The sequence below is a fragment of the Odontesthes bonariensis genome, chromosome 11 (genome assembly GCF_027942865.1).
Source record: "Odontesthes bonariensis isolate fOdoBon6 chromosome 11, fOdoBon6.hap1, whole genome shotgun sequence".
NCBI classification, from domain to species: domain Eukaryota; kingdom Metazoa; phylum Chordata; class Actinopteri; order Atheriniformes; family Atherinopsidae; genus Odontesthes; species Odontesthes bonariensis.
In genome coordinates this window covers 27,367,854-27,395,376 of record NC_134516.1, presented here as the reverse complement: position 1 = coordinate 27,395,376, position 27,523 = coordinate 27,367,854, and the positions used below count along the sequence as shown (strand labels likewise).

The 27,523-nt window shown below is 43.9% G+C and overlaps 11 non-coding genes across 11 annotated transcripts; 7 read left to right on the top strand and 4 right to left on the bottom strand.

Moving 5' to 3' along the window:
- The first annotated feature begins 2,896 nt into the window (after window positions 1-2,896).
- trnat-ugu (transfer RNA threonine (anticodon UGU)) lies at window positions 2,897-2,970 on the top strand. Its single transcript has one exon. It is a non-coding gene; the product is annotated as a tRNA-Thr (tRNA).
- Window positions 2,971-3,590: 620 nt separating this feature from the next.
- trnat-agu (transfer RNA threonine (anticodon AGU)) lies at window positions 3,591-3,664 on the top strand. The gene has a single exon. It is a non-coding gene; the product is annotated as a tRNA-Thr (tRNA).
- A 304-nt stretch (window positions 3,665-3,968) lies between these two features.
- Window positions 3,969-4,042, top strand: trnat-agu (transfer RNA threonine (anticodon AGU)). Its single transcript has one exon. It is a non-coding gene; the product is annotated as a tRNA-Thr (tRNA).
- Window positions 4,043-4,264: 222 nt separating this feature from the next.
- trnat-agu (transfer RNA threonine (anticodon AGU)) lies at window positions 4,265-4,338 on the top strand. Its single transcript has one exon. It is a non-coding gene; the product is annotated as a tRNA-Thr (tRNA).
- A 619-nt stretch (window positions 4,339-4,957) lies between these two features.
- On the top strand, window positions 4,958-5,031 carry trnas-acu (transfer RNA serine (anticodon ACU)). The gene has a single exon. It is a non-coding gene; the product is annotated as a tRNA-Ser (tRNA).
- Window positions 5,032-5,225: 194 nt separating this feature from the next.
- trnas-aga (transfer RNA serine (anticodon AGA)) lies at window positions 5,226-5,307 on the top strand. The gene has a single exon. It is a non-coding gene; the product is annotated as a tRNA-Ser (tRNA).
- A 5,765-nt stretch (window positions 5,308-11,072) lies between these two features.
- On the top strand, window positions 11,073-11,160 carry trnas-gcu (transfer RNA serine (anticodon GCU)). The gene has a single exon. It is a non-coding gene; the product is annotated as a tRNA-Ser (tRNA).
- A 5,783-nt stretch (window positions 11,161-16,943) lies between these two features.
- trnat-ugu (transfer RNA threonine (anticodon UGU)) lies at window positions 16,944-17,017 on the bottom strand. Its single transcript has one exon. It is a non-coding gene; the product is annotated as a tRNA-Thr (tRNA).
- A 304-nt stretch (window positions 17,018-17,321) lies between these two features.
- On the bottom strand, window positions 17,322-17,395 carry trnat-agu (transfer RNA threonine (anticodon AGU)). Its single transcript has one exon. It is a non-coding gene; the product is annotated as a tRNA-Thr (tRNA).
- Window positions 17,396-21,194: 3,799 nt separating this feature from the next.
- Window positions 21,195-21,268, bottom strand: trnat-ugu (transfer RNA threonine (anticodon UGU)). The gene has a single exon. It is a non-coding gene; the product is annotated as a tRNA-Thr (tRNA).
- A 304-nt stretch (window positions 21,269-21,572) lies between these two features.
- On the bottom strand, window positions 21,573-21,646 carry trnat-ugu (transfer RNA threonine (anticodon UGU)). Its single transcript has one exon. It is a non-coding gene; the product is annotated as a tRNA-Thr (tRNA).
- Between the last annotated feature and the right edge of the window lie 5,877 nt (window positions 21,647-27,523).

Below are 27,523 nucleotides of genomic sequence, written 5' to 3'. Positions count from 1 at the left end.
TCATTTTCTCAAATGATGCATACACAACTGAACACTGGAGAACGTTTTATGGGTCCAGGTTTTCCATAATGGTGGCAACTCTATGAACAATGCCCCTCATTTCCTGCCTATATTTAATTTTTTATGGAGCGCTTGGAAGCAGTTGCGTGGGTGTTTCCCAGTGACGATGCACAGACGAACACCACACTTTGTGCAGTAGATTGTTGTCTGTCCTTCTGGGCAAAGCCTGCACCTTCCCCTGTCTGTGAAAGCTGGGAAGTGATCCACTTGATCATGGCGGACATCAACCATGGCTCTTGGGGTTGTTGGCCTTTGTATGCATCTGGTGGGGCTGTGCACATTCTCCTCCCCTCCCTTAGAAGGCCTTCCCTTCTTCTTTCCACTGTGGATAAGGGCATCTGCAACCTCCGGCCTGAATTCCTTCAGCTTTTGGTGCTTTTGCACACCAATGCTTTTGGCATCTCTGCGATACAGCAGCCATCCATTGTTGAGGGCTATATCAGCCATTTGCCAAAAGAGGCACAGGTACCACCGGTGGGACTTTGCAGGGGTGCGGTACAAGGCCACCATCATGTCAGCATGGTCAACTCCTGACATCACTTGACTCAGAGTCAGAAGAACTTGCAGGGATCTCCTCTATCACTCTCATTCCTGTGCTTCTCTTTCTTTCCCCTTAAAAGGAGCACATTGACCAAATTTCTACCCCTAATCTGGCAACGTATCTCAGGGGATACATACATTTCAAAAGCTGCTAAGTAACACCACAAACACAGTGGAAACATTTTTTATTCATCAGAATGTTTAGACAAAATGTCCTAATTATTATTAGGAATTTAAATTGTTGTTTGATTGAAAATAAGTAGACTAATATATGATTACTTACCCCCAAGGAAGAAGGTTCTCCACCACTGGCGGCAATTTTGTTTTCTGATCAGGCTGACGAAACGATGAAAGATAGCCTGAACCAAATCATGTGATCTAGATGCTAATACCAGACAAGACTTTTGATAAATGCCAACTTGATTAGCGAAAACCTCCCAGCACACCCCTTACAGGATGTTAAAGAGTGTGTATCTCCTGGTGCACGTTGCCTGTTTAAGGGTTTTTAAGGGTGGCAGCTTCATGACACTTTCTCCAGTCTGACCCTCACTTGGAACACAATCAGACATACTGGGACATGTGGGAAAGGATCACAGTGTTCATACTGTTCATATCTGAGAACATCCACAGGAAGACACTTTATCATTTACACGTTGATTCTGTCTTTCAAAGTCAGATTCTTACTGGAACCCATGTTATACACTGTATGCTGACACGTAGAAATAATCCCATTCTGCTTGTAAGCAGCTCTTAACAGAAACCAGCATGACTGCACTGTTATTACTGTATTATGTTGATGCATGAAAGCAGCTGAATGATTGTGCTGTAAACACTGAGAACAAGCTGCAGATGTGGCTGTTGTGTTACTTTTGCTTCACAGTCAGTGTAGACAACATACAAAACAGCTTCAAAGACACTTCCAGGTGAGGCGTGAAGAAAGCAGCTGTGAGCACCGTAACATACAATAAATACATTATTACTGACCTGGACAGTGATGCATTCAGGTTCAGTTCCTGTTGTCCCATTTTTAATCACATATATATAAAGGATCCCTGCTTCTGTTTTCATTTACATCTCATACAGCATTCATACAGCCCATGTGTGCCACCATTGCCTGGGCTCTATGAACATGTGTTGCATATTATTTACAGTTCAGATCAGAAAGCTGAAAAAGAGAGCAAAACAGCACACATGATGACTGCTGACTGAGAACAGAGCACCACTGCTTCTGACATCACAAGAAGTGATGTCATCACTGATTATGACTTCACAGTTTTGCATGACATCACAGTGGAAACATGACATCAGAGGACATGACATCACTGTAGTTTCTAAAAGCCTGAAAGACAAAGCGCCTGAAAAACAACACGTACTTAAAAAGTCATTTAGACAAACGCTAAAAAACAACAAGCAAAACGAGTCAAAGCAGAATATCCTCTCCTGCCCTTCTGTGGGGTGACCACAGTAACAGAGCTACAGGCTATCTAAGCAAATAAAAACACCTGAGTTCAGCCATTTAGCTTTTCAATTCCTCCTTCTGTAGCTCATCAAACATAATCAAGTCAGCCTTTTACAAGAGGCAACATTTCTAAAAAACACAATATGCACAGTGTTGCAACTTTCAACAGATCAACAGATACAAAATAATGAACAATATTTCAGTCCAGGAACTGAACATGTTTTAATCTCACTGTGGCACAGTCAATAAATACTTCTACAAGAGGGAATATTGCTAAATAAAAAGTCAAAATCTTAAATTAAGAGTTCCTTATATGGTCTGAGAAGTTATATTATCTTAACTTCCAAATTGCGCGCTACACATTACACACGGTCCATTCGCTGAACAGGCGACGCATCCAATGCCTGCGAATACAGCCTCATCACTTCACTCTTTGGTAGACCTATGCAGCATTGGCTAAAGTAGGTTACGTGGTTGAAATAGGGAAAATCGTGCCTATGTTATTCTTCCTTGGCACATATCAGTCATGGCGTAGTCTGAAGGACGTATTTGGGAATTTTTACAGGGGCACAACGCATGTTTACAGAGGCACGTGCCCCGGTAAAAAGTGTCTGGTGACGTGCCTCCATTAGATTACCAAAAGTATGACTATGCTACATACAGCTTACTTCAAAAGTACACTCCTTCAGGTAAGTAAAATTCTTGCACCTTGTGCAAACCTCTGTGCCAGTGAGGATGCAGAGATCACATGAATTTTGGAATAAAACCACATAAACCACTTCCTGAGGTGAATCCAGTTACTGCTCTTTATTCTTTCATCAGTTTTATGAACCATGTGGTGCTGTGGCTTAGTTGGTCAAAGTGCCTGTCTTGTAAACAGGAGATCCTGGGTTCAAATCCCAGCAGTGCCTGTGGGCCTTCAGAGCAAGCTATGACTTAGCATATAGCACAGCTTATTATCAGCTTTCTAATAAATCCTCTTCACTGGTCCACTTAATGAAAGTGCGTATAAATAACACACAGCTTCTAAAGTCTCATTTATGCCTTTTTTATACTTTCAGAGTGTAATTTTCCTCCGTTCACATAACACGTCAAATGGTTAGGGTACAGTACGGTGGAGGTTCTCCTCCTGTCACACTACATAACATCAAAATGAACGTACAAACCGTGAAATAGTCAGAGTTAGAGTAAAAGCTGAGGGCAGGACGTCATTTCCTTGAAATATATAGCAGAAAATAATATGCAAAAGCATAAAAAAGCCTTGTAAAAACACAGTAAATGACTTGGCGTGTAATAAGTACACTGCTTCATGAGATCTGGCTGTAACTGGTGAAAGTGACTTCCTCATGAACAGCAGGGTCTGAGTAGAAAACCCAACAATATCTGCTAAATATGATGAAGTTTTGAACCAATTGGAGGCACTTCTACTCATGGCTTTAACTATTCTTGAGGTACAGAATCACAAAAACCTACTTCCTGAGGTGGATCCAGTTCCTGCTCTTTATTCTTTCATCAGTTTTATAAACCATGTGGTTCTGTGGCTTAGATGGTTAAAGTGCCTGTCTAGTAAACAGGAGATCCTGGGTTCAAATCCCAGCAGTGCCTTAAGGTGTTATTATGTACGTCAACATGGTGCCATAATTGTTTACAGCAGTGCTTCAGGAGTGCTGGACTTCCAAAACAGTCTGTACTTGGAGGCACTTCATCTCATGGCTTTAACTATTCTTGAGGTACAGAAGATTGAACTGGGACTTAATCCAATGTTTTCACATATAGAGATAATTTGAATAACATCAAGCTCTGATTTATGCAGAGATCACATGAATATTGGAAATAAATCACAAAGAACACTTCCTGAGGTGGATCCAGTTCCTACTCTTTATTCTTTCATCAGTTTTATGAACCATGTGGCGCTGTGGCTTAGTTGGTCAAAGTGCCTGTCCAGTGAACAGGGGATCCTGGGTTCAAATCCCGGCAGTGCCTGAATCTGTTGTTATCAGTGTTCTACTGAATGCTTTGCATTTTTGGTCTTCATCAAATGATGGACCTTTAAATGAGCATCATGGTTATTATGAGTTCTTTGGTCAGAATGATAAAAATGTTTTTTAGAAGTCACAGTTAGTTTTGGGAGAGTCTCTGGAGCTCATTTCCTGAAATTTATCCAGTTACTGCTCTTTATTCTTTCATCAGTTACACAAACCATGTGGTGCTGTGGCTTAGTTGGTCAAAGTGTCTGTCTAGTAAACAGGAAATCCTGGGTTCAAATCCCAGCAGTGCCTTTAGGCCTTCAGAGCAAGCTATGACTTAGCATATAAAACAGCTTATTATCAGCTTTCAACAAAATTATTTTCACTGGTCCACTTATTGAAAGTGCGTATAAATAGTACACAGCTTTTAAAGTCTCATTTATGCCTTTTTTATGCTTTCAGAGTGTAATTTTCCTCCGTTCACATAACACGTCAAATGGTTAGGGTACAGTACGGTGGAGGTTCTCCTCCTGTCACACTACATAACATCAAAATGAACGTACAAACCGTGAAATAGTCAGAGTTAGAGTAAAAGCTGAGGGCAGGACGTCATTTCCTTGAAATACGTAGCGGAAAATAATACGCAAAAGCATAAAAAAGCCTTGTAAAAACACAGTAAATGACTTGGCGTGTAATAAGTACACCGCTTCATGAGATCTGGCTGTAACTGGTGAAAGTGACTTCCTCATGAACACCAACGTCTGAGTAGAAAACCCAACAATATCTGCAAAATATGATGAAGTTTTGAACCAATTGGAGGCACTTCTACTCATGGCTTTAACTATTCTTGAGGTACAGAATCACAAAAAACATTTTCTGAGGTGGATTGAGTTCCTACTCTTTATTCTTTCATCAGTTTTATGAATCATGTGGTTCTGTGGCTTAGTTGGTGAAAGTGCCTGTCTACTAAACAGGAGATCCTGGGTTCAAAGCCCAGCAGTGCCTTAAGGTGTTATTATGTACATCAACATGGTGCCATAACTGTGTACAGCAGTGCTTCGTGCTGGACTTCCAAAGCAGTCTGTACTTGGTGGCACTTCATATCGTGGCTTTAGTTATTCTTGAGGTACAGAAGATTGAACTGAGACTTCATCCAATGTTTTCACATATAGAGATAATTTGAATAACATCAAGCTCTCGTTGTCGTGGCCGAGCGGTTAAGGCGATGGATTAGAAATCCATTGGGGTCTCCCCGCATAGGTTCAAATCCTGCTGACAACAATAACATTATTGACCCAGGGTTGCTAAAAGTTAACCTGGAAAGAAGCACAAGTTCCTTGGACCATTTGATTAAACAAAACAAAGGCCAGACGTGTCGTTGATCACATGAACTTCTGCACAGACTGATCTCTGAAGATACAACTCCTTCCTCTGACCCATTTCCAATACTGACCATTTCTAACAAACAAAAAGAAAGCTTTTTCTTGATCGCCATAACTTAGGTCTGTCTCAGGAGTTGAAGTCCTTCATGAAGATGATGAGTTGTAACCATTGAATGTTAAGGGTGAACACACGTGTATGTGGTTGTCGTGGCCGAGAGGTTAAGGCGATGGATTTGAAATCCATTTGGGTCTCCTCTTCAGGCCCCTTCCACTCGCCCAGTGGTTTGAGACTGTCCACTCCAACGACATCCTCAACCATGTGGATGAGATGAAGGGGGTCATCACATCCACCTATGGGAGAATTCTCAAAATGGATTTGACCAAGAAGGTATGGGTTTCAACAGTAAAAAGATATATAAAATAGAACATGTATAATTACAGGAAATTGGTTTACTTCTTAGTGCTTGTATTGTGTTTTACAGATCACCAAGAAGCTGGCTGGCAAGATCAGGGACAGTGCTGCTTGGATGACCAACATTGGAAATGAGTTTGGCCAGGTGTTAAACTCTCTGTTGACAACGGTTGAAGGTGCAGGGTTGGAGGATCTGTGCCAGGGCATCGTCACTCCAGAACGCTGGCCAAGCTGAGTCTGAAGTTATTTACGTCGACCGGGACTGTTGCAACCAGTCAGGTGGGTGAAAATTGCTTGTTCTCTCTATCTCTCTCTCTCTCTCTCTCTCTCTTTCTCTCTCTCTCTCTCACACACACACACACACACACACACTCACTGTTACAACCATTTATAGTAAATGTATTTATATAATACAAATGTCACTTTGGGGAGAAGTGGTACAGGCAATTGGGAGTTTACTTGGTGTAACCACACACAGATGTTGTGGTCTATGTTATTATGAATGGTTGTTTTTCACAGGTGTGTCTTCTGTGACAAAGCTGTTTCACCCGTGGAAGTCTGCAGTGCGGCTGGACAGCTTCCACTTCATGAGGCGCTTTAGCTGCGGCCTCACTACAGAGCACCACCCTCTCTATGGCACCTTTTGTGCCAAGATTTCCTCCTGTGTCTTTGAATGGGACCAAGAGGATGTGCAACGCCTGAAGCAGGCCAAGAGAGGGGAGTGGAGGAACAGTCACAGCGGACACCCCCCAACTGAAGAACAGCTCCTTGCATCCATCAGCCCAGGGGAACTGAAGAGGCACTGCAGGAGGAGGACACGTGGAGTGGAGGAGATGCAGCGCATGATTTCCGGGCTCCTGGAATCAGTGTGGGACCTGACCGACACCACAGGGCTGCGTCTGGTGAACCATGACAGCATGCCCCACGTCTGGGAGAAGCAGCACCCTGCAGGTGTATTACTGTACACAAAGGTGGGGACACTCAAGAAGGGCGGCAAGGAGTTGGACATCCTGAGGTGTGGTAGGGGGTCCTCCTCCCTGGAGAGTTTCCACCGGCACCAGTGTGCATTCGTCCCAGGTACAATCACATCTAGGCATACTTACTGTTTTGTATGTCTTTTTTAAATATGACAGAGAATATGTTGTTCAATTATTCAAAATAACACAATTAACACTGTCGGGTATTCATATGTATTCACTTAGTATTTTGTTTCTTAGGCTGGCGGTGCAATGCTGTGCATATGCAGATGTATATGCTGGAGGGGGCATCGGGGTGGAACATGGGCCGGGCCAAGGAAGCAGTAGACGTGGAGGGGGCTTCAACCCTCAGAAGCTTCGACGTTCGCTTGATGTCCCACCTGAACAACCTCAGCCAGCGCGTCCATGGTTGTGCTCTGGTGCCAGAGTTCACTCCACCAGGGAAACCTACTAGTAAGAGATCCAAAACAAACTAAGCAACACTGATTGACCAGAGTATTCCATCCCCTCCTCCTCTCTTCCTTAGGCTGCCCCCTACTCAGAGGACATGCATTTCTGCTGTGTGATGATTGTGCTACTCATGGAGGAGATGGATGTGTATGCATGTCCTTTCTTCATCTTTGTGTTTATACTGGTTACAGGCGAGCGCATTGGAGTGGAATATTTATTGGCCCAGACCAACAGAGGTGACCTCCTGGCTCCATCGCAGGTCCCTGAAGTCCCCTCGCAGGTGCCTGAGGAGGAGGAGGAGGAGCCGGATGACACCTTCAGCATGCCTGACATTGTGAGCCAGTCAGCTGCGATAGGGGCTGGTGATCCTCCGAGTGCTGTGATGGGTGACGCTGAACCCGGACCCCTTGTCGCAGAGGTCAATAACACTTTCTGTAACACTTTACTCTAAAATACAATATTTAACTGAAGTAAATGTGGTTACATTTTAATAAGATAAATGAATGTAAAATCAGCATGGCTCACATATTAGAAACAAGAGTGTACATTTATTTGCTTGGTTATTCTTTTTCTCACTTATCACTTTTCAGACCAGTCAATGTGACTCGAGGTGTTGCAGGATGGGAGGCAGTTGATGCCCTAGCATCCTACCTACTTGGCTTGAATCGCACCATCACAGCCTTGTCAGCCAAGGAGGAGGAGGAAATAGTCCACCGCTGCACAGCTCTCCATGCCATGGACAAGAAGCCTTCAAGGTACAAAATAGTAATTATTTTGTACACCAGAATTAAACATACATTCCATGGGCTGAATGAAGAATATGGATGTCTCTTTCACCATTTAGCTACACCCAGAAGGGAAGAAAGCACGGGCATCAGGAGGACCGTGGAGAGCACAGAGGAAGCCGAGTGGCTCTGCTCCTGGACAGCAGGCGGCAGAGAGGGGCTTTCTATCATTTTGGTTCAATGCAAATCATTGATTAAGAGACAGCACATGTTATTAAGTGTAAATTACTTTATTTCAATCCCTACTGACATTGTCACTTGGTTCTTCGTGGCTTTACAACCTTGTTCACAGCCCAGATCATATCACACTTCTCTCCCACAGACTATACATGACTCACGGCCAAGCAGCCCACAGGGTCAGTGAGTGTGTCTGCCTCAGACTGGCCAAGGAGTTCGAGCAGTCACGCAACAGGCCCAAGGACATGAACGGGAAAACCCTGCCCATCCCTCAGTCGATTGTGAGTATGTACAGCCACATTAGACAGCTGCTGGAGGACAGCAGGGTTGTCCTGGTCCAGACGACGCTGGCTCTGGTGCCGGTGAACAACACCACGGTCTCTGCATGGTATGTGTTATTTCATTTACCTTCCCCATACAGCTAAGACTTATATATATATATATATATATATATATACTGTATATATAAAAATATTTAACTTAAGAAAAACCAAGAAAACCCTCCACCTGCATGCTTGTTAGAAAATATGTAATACGCTGTAATAACCTTAGGGAGGGATGATAGGCTTACACATATAAAATAATGAATGTTTGTCTTGTAGGCTGCTTAGGAGGGACAAGAAGAAGGACAGGAACATGCTGTTGCAAGGTACAGTTCTCCCTCAACAGCTGCACCTGGCCAAGGAGCCTCTCCCTCCAATCAGCACTCTCCCGGCTGCCCCTGTGCAACATGCACACGAACAGATGACCTTTGAGGAGCCAGAAAACCGCGAGGGCGAAGCTTTCCCCCGCCAGCGCATTCTTGCGGCAAACAAGCCTGCAGTCATCTCTCCGCCACCTCCACCTCCTCAGTTCCCTCCACAATTTGGGCCAGCTCCATTCCAGCAAGCTCCCTTTTTATATGCTCCCCCATTTCCCCACTTTCCATTTCCCCATGCTCCTCCTTTTCCGTATGCTCCTTCATTTCCCCACATTCCATCTACAGATGCTCCTGCTTTTTCTCAGGCTCCTCAACCACAAGCTCCTCCAGAGTGCCTTCCAGGTGCCCAGCCAAGGCAACCTGCCTGGATGCTGAACAAAGCTGCCCAGGAGGATGAGGAGCGAATGGCAAGGGGGGAACAGCCCCGGAAGAGGCTGAAAAAGGAGACATACCACTACACCTGCAAAGTGTGTGGCCAGGACAAAAACAAACAGACTGGACACACCCAGCTAAAGGGGCGGTGGTACAGTCCAGAGTCAGGACAGACCCTGGATGGCTGGAGGAAGAGTGGAGGGCTATAGTCACCATTACTTCGCTCTCTCTGTTGTTTGTCTGTCTGTCTCTGGGTTGTGAGGTTGCTGCGTGTGTGAGTGAGTGAGTGAGTGTGTGTGTGGGAGCCGCTGCTGCGTGTGTGAGTGAGTGAGTGTGTGTGTGGGAGCCGCTGCTGCGTGTGTGAGTGAGTGAGTGTGTGTGTGTGTGTGTGGGAGCTGCTGCTGCGTGTGTGTGTGAGTGAGTGAGTGAGTGTGTGTGTGTGTGGAAGCTGCTGCTGCGTGTGTGTGTGAGTGAGTGTGTGTGTGTGTGGGAGCTGCTGCTGCGTGTGTGTGTGAGTGAGTGAGTGAGTGTGTGTGTGGGAGCTGCTGCTGCGTGTGTGTGTGTGTGAGTGTGTGTGTGTGTGGGAGCTGCTGCTGCGTGTGTGAGTGAGTGAGTGAGTGTGTGTGTGTGTGTGTGTGGGAGCTGCTGCTGCGTGTGTGTGTGAGTGAGTGAGTGTGTGTGTGGGAGCTGCTTCTGCGTGTGTGAGTGAGTGTGTGTGTGTGTGGGAGCTGCTGCTGCATGTGTGAGTGAGTGTGTGTGTGTGTGTGGGAGCTGCTGCTGCGTGTGTGAGTGAGTGTGTGTGTGTGTGGGAGCTGCTGCTGCGTGTGTGAGTGAGTGTGTGTGTGTGTGGGAGCTGCTGCTGCGTGTGTGAGTGAGTGTGTGTGTGTGTGGGAGCTGCTGCTGCGTATGTGAGTGAGTGTGTGTGTGTGTGGGAGCTGCTGCGTGTGAGTGTGAGCTGCTGCGTGTGTGTGTGTGCCAAAGGTTCGGTTCTGTTCTGTTCTGTTCTGTTCTGTTCTGTTCTGTTTCCTGAGCTCCTGAACGATATGTATATAGTGTTTGTTAAATTAAAGTTAATAATTTTTGCCAAGAACAGCCTTCATGTTTTTATTTAATTTCCTCTTGAATAACAGGACAGTGAGTGTCATCCACTGAATGTGATTGTGAAAACCAAAGCCAGAATCATTTACATTTATTCACAAAACACAACACTCTTTGCTGCTCAATTTGGAATTTGTTTTATTCATTTGTGCTGCACAGATGTAGTCTCTCAAATAATTGAGATTACTATAAAGGAGGGGAAACATGATGGGGACTTATTTACATTTACAGTTATAGACTGTTAATACTGTTTTAACTTTAAATGTAGCACATGGCAATTTGAGTTAATTATTTGAATATTGTATCATATTCATTTCATCATATTTAATGCATTCATGTGCGTAATTACATAATAACAGGGTTATTACTTTGGTGATTTGTATGGAAAAAGAGTTCCTGTGTTAAAAATGACTACGTTACCCAAAATACATTGCGAGACGAGAGAGCAAGCTAAGATGAAAGTGATATTGCCACAGCACCGGTTCGTGTCCCGCAAGAGACATGACGATTAAAGTGATGATAAACCTTGCAATAAGTGCAGAACTGTGTGTAAACAATGTTGAGAAGATAGAAGAGTGGGTAAAAAATATATATAGTGTACGTTCTCCTCCTTTTTTCCTCCTTTTCTTTCTCTCTCTTTCCCCCTTTTTCCCCCCTTTTTTTTTTCTTTCCCCTCGCCGGGCAGTCCCTTTTGCCCCATTTTTGGCCGAGCGGTTAAGGCGATGGACTGCTAATCCATTGTGCTTTGCACGCATGGGTTCGAATCCCATTCTCGTCGGCTTTGCATGTCAAGTTCTGTTCTGTTAAAATTTCTCATTTCAATTCTTACAAGCAGGCTTTTCAAACATTGCTTCTGTCGCAACATTTTTATTTGCCTACACGAAGTTCATTTGGGCGATTGAATCTATCATGAAGAACTTTGAGTTTGACTTCAGGCTAATGTGAAAGAGCTGTCTTTCTTTCAGTTTGCATCCACCTTTGCCACATCCAGCTGTTAATCATTTCCTCCACAGAGGACAAAGGAAAGACAACTGGAGAATGCGGGCGTCGATCCCGCTACCTCTCACATGCTAAGCGAGCGCTCTACCATTTGAGCTAATTCCCCTTCGGTTGATGTATTCTTAGAGCTTCCAAATTAACGAACCATTTCTGACCAAACGATCCATTCCTCGATACATAAAAAGGAATAGATCGCTCAAATTTGAATTTGCACATGAGTTGGCTTGTCTTTATAAGATGATCATTAAAGCCTCTCACCAGAAGAGCACCTAAAAGATTTCTGAGGAGTGCGGACATCAATCCCACCACATTTTGCCTGGAAAGCAAGCCCTTTATAATTTGACATAGTTTGTCTTCCATATTTGGGTATATTCTGAAGAGATTGTAATAACCCCAACCTTAAATTGGACTTATCCTAAGTGCAATTGCTTTTGTTTCGCCCAGTTTTAAATCAAACAACCTCAAACATCCCTACATGGTACCACATTTAGATAATAATGATTCTATTTTTGTGAAAGGAGGATAAATTCATATCCTCTGTACGCAAGGCCATTGTATCTAATGAGGCTCCAATTTTGAGATCAAAATTATACCAGCTGTAGTTTAAGACAGAATTTTTTATGGTCAAACTTGCTAGAGAGAGGACGAGGTGGCCGTACCCTTTGCCAACTCGCCGGCAAACAAGTTCTTAACAAAGTCCTAACACATTCCTAACAGTCCTAACAAATTCCTAACAATCCTACTAAATTCCTAACAAATCCTAACAAGTCCTAACATTTGACGTGTTTCGTCATCACGTAAGTCAAGTGCAGTGGTGGTCGATGGGAAAAACAAAAACAAGTTTGCCGCCACCGTCTCCCAACTTTTGACTCCCGTTTAATATAGTTTAACCTGACTCTGTCCGTATCTGTGCGTCGTTCTGTTGATTTAAAATATCCTTTCAAGAGTTATTGTCTTATTTTAACGCTCCTTCCTGCCGTTTTTTTTACTATCATTCGGCTAAAATTTTAGTTTTTTGGGATGATGAAGACAGGGAAGCCCGTTGCGTATTGGGCTGGTGTTATGCAGCTGTATGCTCAGGGAAAGTTCAAGTTTTCCACTGGGAAGAGACCTGGAACCAGAAGATGGAGGGCTGTCATTCAGCGGATAGGCGCTTGTCTACTGTCCACCTGCTGCATCTACACCCTCCAGAGATGTTTCACCATCGTTCTCTTCTCCACCGTCACCCAGGAGATTTCCTGATCACCTTGAAAGCTTGGTGAAATCGGGGATTAAAATGCTTCCTCTCACGCCAAACATGGCAAGATCAAGAATTCTATCTTCAAAGAATCATTGAGCCCCTCTCCCTCCCCAGCCTACTCCATCGACCAAAGCCCCCCTGCTCGGCCCCCACCACCGGTGCCCACAGCTGTCATTTCCAACAGCGTCAATGCTGTTGTCTAGGACACTAAGGGCCTTTGTGTTGGTAAACACCATCTCAGCCAGAGGTCCAAGGATGGAGTGAAGAGAGGGACAATCAGACTGTCCAATTAGAGAAACCTTATCCATATCCCTTGCAAGAACACAGCATCCAGTTCAACTATAACTAATCTCAAACACGCAGTACTCAATGTCAGATCTTTAAGTAACAAATCATTCTTAATTAATAGTTTTATTTCCTCTCACAATCTTGATTTTATGTTTTTAACTGAGACGTGGCTCGACAAAAACACAGCAAATGCAGTCCTGATTGAGTCTAGTCCACCTCACTTCAATTTTGTGTCTGAAACACGAGAAAACCAGAGGGGTGGGGGTGTTTGTGCCATGTTCAGGGACAATATACCCACCCACAAGTTGTCATTTGGGTTTTTTTCGTCATTTGAGTATGTGTCATTCAAAATGGAGATAAAACAATCTTCCATACTTTATATCACCATTTATAAACCACCACAGAATTGTTTTATTGATGATTTTACTGAACTACTTTCAATTGTGTGCACTGCTTTTGACTGTTTAGTCATGACAGGGGACTTGAATGTGCATGTGGACGTAGCGCATAACAAGGAAGCTAAAGAGCTCACTGCTGTCCTTGAAAAGTTTGGTCTAACTCAGCATGTGACTGAGCCTACCCACAACAGAGGGCACACGCTAGATGTGCTCATTTCAAGGGGTGTTGTTATTTCAAACGTGAATGTCGTTGATGTTGCTTTATCTGATCATTTCTGTGTTTTCTTCGACCTATCTACTTTACCCAAAACACCAGCTGGGTCTGCAGTTGTTCGGGGAAGACTCATAAATGACAGAACAGGGACACAGTTTATGGAAATGATTAGGTTTGAGAACACCCTGTGTTCGGATGTTGATGATCTGTTGAACTCTTACACATCAAGTCTCTTAAATGTTTTGGATACCATTGCTCCTGTTAAGGTTAGAATGATTAAAAGTAGGCAAAGGGCGCCATGGAGGAAAGAAGAGTCGGTCAGGGCACAGAAAAGGGAGTGCCGGAGAGCCGAACGGAAATGGCGCAAGTCAAAGCTCCAGGTTCATTATGAGACTTACAAAGAAAAGCTATGTGTGTTCAACCAGACTTTGCGTAGAACAAGGGAGAGTTATTTTTCTGAAATCATCAAAAACTGCAGTAACAACTCTCGTGTCCTGTTTGCTACAGTAAACAGATTAACAAACCCTCCAGTTTCACTGCCTTTAGAACTCATTTCTACATCCAAGTGTAATGAGTTTGCAATATTCTTTAATGACAAAGTTCAAGGCATTAAAAATGCAATAATTTCCACAACACAAATAACTACTCTGCACCCAGCTAGACACCTGGAGCTGACACATTTCACACCTGTTACTGACAAAACAGTTGAAGAGACCATCTGCAGTCTGAGTTCATCAACGTGCTGCCTTGATGAGTTGCCCACTAGATTCCTAAAGTCTGTGCTGAGCAGTTTGTTACCACAGCTTGCTCATCTAGTCAACATCTCACTCCAGACTGGAACATTTCCAAAGGCCTTAAAAACTGCTGTCATTAAGCCTCTTCTAAAGAAGAGCAATCTTGATGCCACAGTACTGAACAACTTCCGGCCCATATCAAACCTGCCATTCTTAAGGCAAAGTCCTAGAAAAAGTTGTATACCAACAGCTTAGTGACTTTCTTCTGTCTAACAATGCTTTTGATACTTTCCAATCAGGCTTTAGGCCCCACCACAGCACTGAGACAGCTCTGATCAAGGTGACAAATGACATCCGCCTGAACACAGATGCAAGTAGAGTCACAGTCTTAGTTCTGCTGGACCTGAGGTCTGCCTTTGACACAGTTGACCATGCGACCTTATTACAGAGGTTAGAAGACTGGGTGGGAATCTCTGGTCGTGCTTTAAACTGGTTCAAGTCCTATCTGGAGCACAGGAAATATTTTGTTGAAATTGGTAACCGTGTCTCAGACCAAATGGCTATGACCTGTGGGGTTCCCCAGGGGTCAATCCTAGGACCCGTATTGTTCAATCTGTACATGCTTCCAATAGGCCAGCTAATACGCAACTTTAATGTGTCCTACCACAATTATGCAGATGACACTCAGATCTACGTGTCACTGACGGCAGGAGAACACGGGCCTGTAGATACATTGTGTCGCTGCATCGAACAGATCAGTGTGTGGATGCAAAACAATTTCCTCCAGCTAAACTCAGACAAAACTGAAATCATTGTCTGTGGCCCACAGAAACAAAGAGAAAGTGTTATCAGTCACCTTGAGACTCTCTCTCTAAAACCTAACTATCAAGTTAGAAATCTCGGGGTAATATTGGACTCAGACCTGAACTTTAACAGCCACATTAAATCTGGAACATCAGCAGCTTTTTACCATCTAAAAAACATTACCAGAATCAAAGGAATAGTGTCTAAACCAGACTTAGAGAGACTGATCCATGCGTTTGTCTCCAGCAGGTTAGACTACTGTAACGGCCTGCTCACTGGGCTCTCTAAACGGGCTATAAGACAGCTGCAGTACATCCAGAACGCTGCTGCTCGAGTCCTGACTAGAACCAGGAAATACGGCCATATTAGTCCAGTGCTCAGGTCTCTGCACTGGCTTCCTGTCGCTCAGAGAATAGACTTTAAAACAGCTCTGCTTGTGTACAAGTCTTTTCACGGTCAAGCGCCAAAGTACATCTCTGACATGTTAAAGCCATTTGAACCAACTGGGACTCTGATAACCTCAGGGAGGGGTCTCCTGCTGGTGCCCAGAGTCAGGACTAAACAAGGTGAGGCTGCGTTTCAGTTTTATGCTCCTAACATCTGGAACAGCCTTCCAGAAGATGTGAGACAGGCCTCAACTCTGACAATGTTTAAATCCAGGCTGAAAACAGTTCTATTTAGCTGTGCATATGACACCTGAAAGTATTTTATCTGCACTCTTCCCTTTTTAATTACTTAATGATTATTTTAATGGGTTTTAAATTTCTTTCTTTTTTAATTTCTTTCTTTTATTTATTTTTTTTTATTCCTTTTTAATGGTTGTATTGCCTTATTGTGATTTTATGTAGCTGTAAAGCACTTTGAAATGCCCTGTGTATGAATTGTGCTCTATAAATAAAATTGCCTTGCCTTGCCTTGCTCTTAAAGATGTTGAAGGTGGTGCTACACCATGGGGAGAAAGCTATGGAAACTTATGCAATACTAGATGATGACTCAGAGCGAACGATGCTCCTTCAAGCTGCTGCTAAGGCCTTACATCTGAAAGGTGAGCCAGAGCAGATTGTTCTTAGAACAGTGCACCAAGACCTGAAAGTGCTGTAGGGCATCTCTGTCTCATTCGCCATCTCACCTGCTGGTCAACCGCAGAAATCGTTCCAGATCCAGAGAGCCTTTACAGCTGAACAACTGGGATTGGCAGAGCACTCCCAGCCTGTTAAGATGCTCCAGCGCAGGTACAGACACCTCCAAGGAGGACCAGCGGCTGTGAAGACCCGACTGGGCTGGGTCGTCCAAGGGCCCACCAGTGTCGTTCGGCAACAGCTCCAGCCCGAACTGTGTCTGAATATTGGCGTACTTTCACCCTCAGAGCAGCTCCAACACCATGTGGAGAAGCTATGGCAGAACGACGTGGTGCCATGCAAGAGTGAAAGGGTGGTGACGCGTTCAAAGCAGGACCAGGAGGCAGTACACACGCTTGACACAAAGACAGTAAGGGTGGAAGTTGATGGAGTCTTGTGCTACGCCACTCCACTGCTACGTGTAAAGGACATGCCCCGCGTCTGAACTCCCAAAGAAGCTGTCCTGGCCAATCTGCGGAGCACTGAAAGACGTCTGCTTAAAGACCCAGAGAAAGCAGCAGCCTATGGGGCGGAGATCTCGAAACTCAAACAGGCCGGCTACGTTGTCAAGATTGAAGATGAGGAGGTAAACGCATCAACCGAGTCCTGGTTTATCCCACTGAAAGTAAAAAATAGGCATAAATGAGACTTTAAAAGCTGTGTGCTATTTATACGCACTTTCATTAACTGGACCAGTAAAAAGGATTTAGTAGAAAGCTGATAATAAGCTGTTTTATATCCTAAGTCATAGTTAACTCTGAAGGACCACAGGTACTGTTGGGATTTAAACCCAGGATCTCCTGTTTACAAGACAGGCACTTTGACCAACTAAGCCACAGCGCCACATGGTTTATAAAACTGATGAAAGAATAAAGAACAGGAACTGGATCCACCTCAGGAAGTGGTTTTTGTGATCTATTTCCAAAATTCATCTGATCTCTGCATAAATCAGGGCTTGATGTTATTCAAATTATCTTGATATGTGAAAACATTGGATTAAGTCCAAGTTTAATCTTCTGTAACTCAAGAATAGTTAAAGCCATGAGTAGAAGTGCCTCCAAGTACAGACTGTTTTGGAAGTCGAGCACTCCTGAAGCTCTGCTGTAAACAGTTATGGCACCATGTTGACGTACATAATAACACCTTAAGGCACTGCTGGGATTTGAACCCAGGATCTCCTGTTTACTAGACAGGCACTTTGACCAACTAAGCCACAGCGCCACATGATTCATAAAACTGATGAACGAATAAAGCAAACATTTTGCTTGTTGTTTGTAAGTACTTAAAATCAAAATTACTTTTTAAGATAGCAAGTAAGCGTTGTTTCTAAGTGCTTGTTAAAATTATTATTTAAGAGAGTAATTAAGTGTTTTTTAGGCGATGTGAAAACCGTTTGCTGTGACTTTCAAATATGCTTCAAAAACTGGACGTGTTTCTTCAGATAAACTCCTGACCAGCTGTGAAAAAGCAGTGAAAATGTCTGGGCGGGGCAGAAAGGGGGGCGGGGCAGACTTTTTTTTTGTTCATTTGTCCAATAGAAAAGTTTAATTGAGGAGATTATTAATGTTATCTTGAGTTTGGGTCTGTTGTTTGGATTTGTTTGATGTTTATTGTTTGTTTGTGCTATGAAAAAGTTTAAAGGCCTACAGAAAGGTGATTTTTTGCACAAAACTGAAATAGCAGATCGATTCCTTATGTACCATGGAATTTTTTTTATGATTTTAAAATAATTTTCGGCCCCTGGATAGTCCTGATTAGGCCCAATAAACTATCACCACATTTTACTCGAATTTGGCAAACTGGAACAACAGGTGTGTGACGTTGCGAGTGCCAGCTGCTGGAACAACCTCCAGTGGTTCTAGTAGCGAAGCCAGCAGTTTGCCAGACCTGGACAGCTTCTTCACGGCAAATTTTGATGTGTGCCGCGGGACGTCGCTTGGAAATATAAAACGTTGGGTTCAGTGCAGTTTTTATTGCGAGTAGATGTACGAAGTGCGTGTGTTGTCCTCAGCATTAGCAGCTCACACCACCGGGGACAGAGGAAGCAGAGAGACCTGCGGTCGGACAGGAATCCACCTGGCGGAGAGCGAACACACTCTGCCAGGTGGAGAGTGGAAATCAGCCGGCAGAGCGATCATGTCCACGTCGGGGCTCTTGATGATCGCTCTGCCGGCTGATTTCAGGGCAACCATCCCGCGGTGTGTCCGCTCTCCGCCAGGTGGATTCCCCCTGAGTGTCCGCACCGCAGGGAGCTGAACACGGCGGGATGGCTCCGCCTGATTTCACCAGAGAGGAGGCAGGCGGACAGGGAGGCACAGACACAAGTTCCGACCGCAGGTCTCTCTATTTCCTCTGTCTCCGCAACATTTGAAACATTTTCAGGCGAGAAAGTAGTCGTTTAAATCCCCAACGTGTTGAAAACCTGACAAAATACCGGCTGTTCACCATTTTGTTCCGACGAATTCGGCGCTGCTAAAGCTAGCCGCAGTGAGCAACGCACTTCCGGTTATTTTAACAAAAATAAAATACCCGTTGCCTTTTATCATAGGGAAAGCCATTACGTGCTTTTGTTTTGAAAACAGGAAGTGAACCTACCCTCGTTGTAGCTAGCTTGAAACTGCCGTTTTGACAGGAAATGACGGTATGCCGGGTTGCCACCGTCCTGCAGTGCTTCTGTCTCGGCTTGTATGGTGTCGTGGGGCAACTGATTTGTCACTCACAAAACAAGTTGAATTGTCGCTAGATTCAGCCAGATTGAGCCCGAAAGTCACTAGATTATTTTTTTTTTGTCGCCAGAGATGGCCAAAAGTTGCTAAATCTAGCTAAATTGGCAACACTGAGGCAGCCAGGAAAAACCATGGCACTTGTGACGTCACACGGAAGCCCCGCCCCCAGTCTGGAATTCCAGGAAGTAGTGTTGCGCGGGCGATGATTTTTACGGCCCGCCCCAACCCGACCCATCACGCTGCCAACCCAGCCCGCCCGACCCGAAAGATTACAAAATGATTTTTAACCCGACCCCGCCCGACCCGCTTAAAAAAAAATTAAATGAATAAGTATTTATTTATGTAGGCCTATTAAACACAAATTAACTGTGTGCGGCCGTGCAAGGGGGTGCGTAATGTCATAGGCTGCCAAAAGCTGTGCGCATTCACCCTTAATTTCCCTTGCATCAATAGCCTACAGTTGCTACTCTAAAGTCTTGATCGCAGCACATCCATCTGACGATTATGGTTGTAATTCCACTTTTCGTTGCCACATCAGACACCCAAGCTCTGTGCATGTCATATGAATTTAGAGAGAGAGAGCTTCACGTGAGTAGGCTGCCTGTTTGCTTGCATTCTGCGGTCTTCAGCATTGGTGCCGTGCGCAGGGGGAGAGAGAGCAAGCACACAAGTGCAGACGCTGTCAATTGGCATTCTGCTGTCTCGGATGTGCGTAGGTGTGATTTTAACGGTGTAATTATAATAACTGTCTGTGATCTGACCCGACCCGACCGCAACCCGTGGATTCTAAGAAAATAATGGCCCGACCCCACCCGGCCCGCGGGCTAGCCCGAGGGTCCCGCCGGGCTCGGGCCGGCCCGCGCATCACTACCAGGAAGGTTTCCTAGCGGCAAATTCAAAATCGCAAATTTCATGCGTTTATGAAATGTTTTGGTGTAGAGTCCATTGATCATTATTGTTCCTCTGTGTATGCATTATCATTATGTATTGGGTGTAGTGTCAGCGCTGCTGTAAAGACTCAGGTCCAGACGAAAACGGATGGAAACGATGCAGTACACACGCCACTGTGTCACGCCACGCTGTGAGACAATAGAGAAGTGTTAAAATTGGCTCACAGCGTCAACGTTTGACTGACGCAAAAACGTTTTAGCTGTAACAATGGAAACGAAACGAGGCCGTTTTCAAACTTTCCCACTCTGGAACCCGTTCTCAAAAACTATCGTTTTGGGGTAGTGGGAACGCCGGCTCCGTGTGGCCGCGACAGCGAAACGATAAGAAAAAGTATCGTTTACAGTGAAAAACGTTTTCGTGTAGCCGCAGCCTTAGATAAAATATAGGCTACAAAAGATCCTAAATAAAGAGCCGTCAGGGAGTCGAAAGAGCCGGCTCTTCTTTGGGAGCTGAATCAAAAGAGCCGAACTTCCCATCACTACTTCTTAATACTGGATTCCATTGGGAGCGTTTCATGAAGTCCAATTTCAGTTTCTAAGGTAAAAATCCTTTCTTGTAGCGCACAAATTTCTTGTTGATATATCCGACAGCTTTCAGAGGGCATGTGGAAAGGATTGTAGTCTCTGAATCATCAGATAAATTGTAAAAAGAATAAAATTGATTGAAAAAGTCTGGGTTCACTTAAAAGAAAAATAATACAATTATATCCCAGACTTGTGGAAAGAAGTAAAATGATTTAAAAGCAAATAAAGCGTTAAGCAGCAGGAGGAAGAAGAGACACGTCTGCACTCTTCAGAAGCAGGAAGCAGGATAGCTAAAGCCATGAGTAGAAGTGCCTCCAATTGGTTCAAAACTTCATCATATTTTGCAGATATTGTTGGGTTTTCAACTCAGACCCTGGTGTTCATGAGGAAGTCACTTTCACCAGTTACAGCCAGATCTCATGAAGCGGTGTACTTATTACACGCCAAGTCATTTACTGTGTTTTTACAAGGCTTTTTTATGCTTTTGCGTATTATTTTACGCTACATATTTCAATAAAATGACGTCCTGCCCTCAGCTTTTACTCTAACTCTGACTATTTCACAGTTTGTACGTTCATTTTGATGTTATGTAGTGTGACAGGAGGAGAAGCTCCACCGTACTGTACCCTAACCATTTGACGTGTTATGTGAACGGAGGAAAATTACACTCTGAAAGTATAAAATAGGCATAAATGAGACTTTAAAAACTGTGTGCTATTTATACACACTTTCATTAAGTGGACCAGTGAAAAGAATTTAGTAAAAAGCTGATAATAAGCTGTTTCACATCCAAAGTCATAGTCAGCTCTGAAGGAACACAGGCACTGCTGGGATTTGAACCCAGGATCTCCTGTTTACAAGACAGGCACTTTGACCAACTAAGCCACAGCACCATATGGTTCATAAAACTGATGAAAGAATAAAGAGCAGGAACTGGATCCACCTCAGGAAGTGGTTTTTGTGATTTATTTCCAATATTCATCTGATCTCTGCATAAATCAGGGCTTGATGTTATTCAATTTATCTCCATAAATGAAAACATTGGATATAGTCCCAGTTTAATCTTCTGTAACTCAAGAATAGTTAAAGCCTTGAGATGAAGTGCCTCCAAGTACAGACTGCTTTGGAAGTCCAGCACTCCTGAAGCACTGCTGTAAACAGTTATGGCACCATGTTGATGTACATAATAACACCTTGAGGCACTGCTGGGATTTGAACCCAGGATCTCCTGTTTACAAGACAGGCACTTTGACCAACTAAGCCACAGCACCACATGGTTCATAAAACTGATGAAGGAATAAAGCAAACATGTTGCTTTTAAGTACTTAAAATAAAAATTACTTTCTAAGATAGTAAGTTAGCGTTGTTTCTAAGTGCTTGTTAAAATGATTATTTAAGATAGTAATTAAGTGTTTTTTAGGCGATGTGAAAACCGTTTGCTGTGACTTTCAAATATGCTTCAAAAACTGGACGTGTTTCTTCAGATAAACTCCTGACCAGCTGTGAAAAAGCAGTGAAAATGTCTGGCCTGTAGAAACTTTGTGATGTCAAACAAGATCAGAGATGACATCGATTGTGATGTCACTACAGTGATGACATCACAGCTTTGTGAAGGCTTCTGTTCTGTCTCTTCTGGTCTGTGGTTCCAACCACAGATTCTGGATGGAAGTGAAGTCCGGATTCCAGAATGTTGATTTGTGTTCTCTGTTAATCTCTGGACGACTTCAGCTGATTACTTCCTGTCACTGTCACGTTGGAAGGTCCACTTCTGCCAGTTTTTCAGCAGCCAGCATCATGTTTTCCACCAGCAGTGTTTTCCAAGACAGAATAATGTCAGTTTGTTTAAAATGTTGCCAAAATAAACTATTACAATTACAACAAATGTCATCTCAGGGCACTTCAGTAATAAAGTCCAATTCAGGCATATTGGAGTTTCATTCATTGTAATTATAATCAGAATGAATCCGATTAATTCAAAAACTATTTCCTAGCTAAGGAAACCAACAGATGGCACCGAACTTGCACTATTTCTAATTAGATAGAACTTTTTAATAGTTCTAAGATCATATCTTTCTGGTTTTATTTGCATTTTACAAAGAGTCCCGAGTAATTATGAAAGTGGGGTTTTAATTAGAAGAAAAAGCCTCAAAATAAAGTGATTTTTAGGAGTATGCAGGGATTCATTTCCATCTAATGAACAGGTCAGTTATATTAAACAGTGGGCCGTGTGAGCAGCAATCAGGGGAGTAAGGAGTTCACAGATCATAGACAGAGGCAACCGTCCAACTATTCAAAGCTTTTAAAATGAGTAATAAAATCTGACAGGTAACCAGGGAAGGAAGTCCTTTAATCCTGGAAATATTCTCCAGGTGATAGTCGGCTGACTTCCTAACTGAGCTGATCTGGCTGCTGAAGTTCAGCTCTGAGTCCATAATAACACCCAGATTCCTGCTTGGTTTGTGCTTTTTAACATCACAGCCTGAAGCTGAGCTCAGATTTTTAACAGCTGACAATGACCTCTGTTTTCTCTTTGTTTAGCTGCAGGAAGTTCTGGATCATCCGGTTGGTTATTTGTTGGAGGCTCTTTGCTGGGCCAGTTATTCCTCTGTGCCAGCAGCTGAGCACCAGTTCTGCCAAAACTAACAGGAAACATCATCCTGCACCGCTGGATTATCAACAAGTGACACTGACCAAGTCAGGAGATTAAAAAGGATGCAGAGGATAGTCAACCATCTCCTAAACACGGGACTTGTGTTTGACACCAGTCTTTGAACTGCTGTGAGACCGTTGTTTCCTTCATTCGTTTTTCACCTTTTTTTCCAAAACTACTTGGTCGAAAGGTGTAAAACATTAAAAGTACTGGGTTAAAGTTAGAAAAGCATCATGTTTAGGAAATAAAATACACTTTTGGGGGAAAAACTTGGCCAATAAGACCAGGAGCTCCTGACCTGTCTCATACATTTCAGTAAGACCTCGGGAAATTGGACCAAAAAGGGCAAAACATGTCTCCTTTAAAGGACCAATAAGAGCTACATCTCAGACTCTGCAGGCCTCAGTTAACTTGTTAAATGTGTGAGTGGGTCGGTGTGAAAACTCAACATCTAGGATGTTATTTCAAGCTTCTACGTTTAACTGAAATAGAAAATCTGAGAATTACGACAATGTAGGTAGAGCTATTTTACGACAGTAAAATATTTGGCAGTGACTAAGTGCCTTTAGCACAGACAGGAGGGTGGAGGCGAGAGGAGACAATGAGGCTGATACCAGAGCAACCAGATGAGCCTCCAGCGTCCACCTGTCCTGATAGTCCCTCACAAGCAGCTGTCTGTTGTTAGCACGTTAAGCTTTGATTGGTCTGGGCTGGTCTGTGGCATTATTTATAAACCTTCACCCTTGCTGTTTCCTCTCATAGCTTGTTTTCACCATGACAGCTGCTGGGTTCTTCCTGAGGTATAAGCACAAGCTGCCTTTTACAGTGTTTGTTTGATTGATTGGAAACATTAGTTAATATTGCATTCTTACTCTTTGTTGTACATGATTTCAGGGTTTCCCTCTTTGCCTTGTTGACTGCTGCTACATGGGGTTTTCCCACTAAAGGTGTGCTATCATCTGTTGTGGTAAAACATTACATGCTTGCTTGAATCAGCTTCTGCTAAACTTGTTCTCATGCACCCAGGTTCAAAATCAGCAGGCCAGAGCAGCAGCGGCACAAGAGCTGCAGGTAATTTTGGCTCTTACCAGGGAGCAGCCGCTGGCCGCCCGGTGACCGTGCCCTACACTGCTTCCAGTGACGTTTATATGGCGACACCTGTGCAAGCCTCTGGTCTAAGTCAACCTGTACTTCAGGCAGACCCAAGACTCGGCGGCTATGGCTCATTTGTGCCAACGCAACTGGTTGTCCAAGCTCCCGGTTTTGTCCAAGCTCCTGGCTTTGTCCAAGGTGCTCTTCAGGCAGACCCAAGATTCAGCAGCTCTGGCTCCGTTGTGCCCGTGCAAATGGCTGTGCAAGCTTCTGGTGTCCCACAGGCTGTTCAGACGGGTCCAGCATTGAGCAGCTTGAGCTCTGGCCTGCCTGCAACAGGATACTCTACTGTCACTTATGTACCTGTTGATGTAGGATCTGACGCTGGCGCTCTGCAACCTGGAGCTGCCCAATCTGGACCACAAGGTAAATCTTCTGCTTGGAGTGTAGATGGCCCAAAATATGTTTGGAAGCCTAAAGGTGTCTGTGCGTTTTCATGTAGTCACTAGCAAATCTTGCTTAGTTAAAGGGGAACTCCGGGGCATTTGAAGCGCATTTCCATTGCTAGAGGTTGTCAAATACTGATAGGACACAGACAGGTGCAAATCTGCGCTCCCTGTGTGGAGTTCGCGCAGCCTGTCATGCGAGGCTAATACGTGGTGGCTAGGGGCAAGCGCTAACCCTTCCACGTAAAACAACAACTTGCACACTGCAGAAACGTCACACCACTTTATAAACCATCCGACAATAAAGTCACAAGCCTTACCATCAAAACCATATGCATGGTTCTCACATTACTGGCATGGGGACGTTACAAAACAACTTTATAAACAGCATGTCACTCACCGGCTGGTTGTAGGCTCGCGCATGTGAAAGCCCAGAAGAGTCGATGGAGGATAATCCCATATACAAAACAATTATCTTCTCTAGAAAAACTGCGTTCAAGTATTTAAAACATTACAACAATATTACTGGGCATGTATTGTTGTAATGTTTTAAATACTTGAACAGCGCGATCTCCACACAGAGCGCAGATTTGCACCTGTCTGTGTCCTCCTATCAGTATTTGACAACCTTTAGCAATGGAAATGCGCTTCAAATGCCCCGGAGTTCCCCTTTAAGAATATGTTAAGACTCTGTGGTTTCAGAACTTCTGCTGTGAAAAGGACTAATTGTGAAATGTCTCCACACAGAAACCCAGTGGGCTATTGCTCCCTCAGTCTTTGAGGATGCGTCAGCCCAAGCCCTCAGCCTCACTGACGTTCTCCCTGCAGCCCCTCTGTCACCACCTGGCCCTGTCCTCCAGTCAGGGGAGACCTCCAGTGTCACCAAGGAAGCTGAACTCGGGAATTTCCAGCAGCAGACGGAGGAATTTGGCTACCCTGATGACCGCCAAGGGTCTGGACCGGGATCCGCAACCGTACTGGTGCCACGCTTTGGTGTGGGTGGATCTCCTAACTTTGACTACAGGCTTTTGTATGGCTTGTACCCCTCTGGAACCTACAGCACCTTCAGCCAGCAGCATGAGAAGGGCAAAGACTACTTTCAGGATGTCCACTACTTGAAGGAGCATATTACTGACAGCCATGGTTCTGGGCAGCAGAAAAAGTTCTTCCCAAGTGCCCGCTAGAGCTGAACATAATGTGCAGAGGGTATGTTGGGAGTGGTACCTGCAAATGTCTTTATCTCAATGCTCTAACTAATCTGGTTCAGTTTAAGATTGGAAAGCTGACTCCAACGGCACAAGATTCTGTTTAGTCTTTGAATAAAATCTTGTCAAATGATCTTGCTTCAGAATGATTGACTAAGGGACACAATGGCCTGTGTACACCATCTGGGTTCAAGGCAAATGGCAGGCATCACCTGTCATATTTGACTCGGACATTCTGCTTTCGGTTTCAAACATGGCTTCTCAAAGCTCTGCATCTTGAGAGGAATTGCTATGGAAGTGTTAAATAGTTGCTCAACTGACTATAGCGATCAGCTACAGCATCCTTTACAGCCATTCCTCTACACCTGTACATGGCAGCCAGACACAACCCCTTCTATAGGTTGCTGAGTGCACGGTAGCCAACCTGAAGGCTTGCCAACCCAACGTTGTGCTTGAAATGGGCTGGATACTCTTTAAATATTCTTCTGCAATTAAGCCACAGCCAGTGCTGTCTTGTCATGATGACCGTGTCTAGGTTTTTCTTTTTTCCCGAACCCTGCAGATGGAATGCTAAAATAATGGGAATCCAATGGATAATGAACATGATTTCTTCTCTGGGTATCCCTTTACTAGGGCTGTAAAAAATGATTGCACATTCCCTCTAAACAATGTATTCAGACATCTGTTTTAACACATCAATGACACATGCGCATCTGGGGGCTTTCAATCAGCCAAACTGCCAGGCAACGGCAGCTTTACATCAATAACGGGACAAACCGACTTAACTACTTGTATAGGTGGTTTATTAAAGTTGAAACATTTAACAATTTGTTTCATGTTATGCCAAGTCAATTTTGGTGAATATTTTCAAGAATTAACCTCATGTTGCTGGTGGAATGATAAGCTAATTGTAGCTCGTATACAAATTTGTCTCAAGGCTCCAAATTTTTTCCATCAACTGACCAAAATCTGAAGTTTCCAGGTGGTGCTTTATATATTTTTGGAGGTTAAAAACACTTTCTTTGTGCCTGCGGTTGAGTTGGGTTATGAACTTTCTGCTATCTTCACATAAGTCAACTTTCAGCAGTGATGCTTTACCAGACAGTGTGACTCCTGTGACCTGTCCCTGACCCCGTCATCCAGTGTGCCGACTCAAGGCAGATGGCGGCTGCGCAGATGTTTTTCCATATTCGATATTCATTTTCACCTTTGTCTGTTTTTAAAACCTATTTGAATTTAGAATATTCTTTGACAACCCTATCCTGTACCTACTATTGTGCTTTAACAGGCAACTTGTTGCCTTTCCACTCTGTAATGGCAGGTTGTGCCAGGACATTTCTATTGATGTTGCATCCTCTGAATGCAATAAAGAATAACAGTAGTCAAATCCTGAAGTAACAAATGCATGGAGCAGTTTTACTGCATCACTAAGACAGGATGTTCCTGATTTTAACAATATTACAAAGGTGAAAGAAGGCAGTCCTAGAAACCTGTTTTATGTGCATTGAATGATACATTCTGGTCAAAAATAACTCCAAGGTTCCTCACTGGAACTATCTTACCATCCATTTACTTTACTCAATGTATCCAGTTTAGGGTAGTGGAAGCCTTTAGCCCAGTGATACTATTTTTTTCCACAAGAGCCACATTGGCAGAGCAAAATCAAGGGAAGAGCCACTTTTATGACAACATACTAAGTCCCCTTTTGCAAATATGCATTTCTACATATAAAACATCCCACAAAAAAAGAAACAA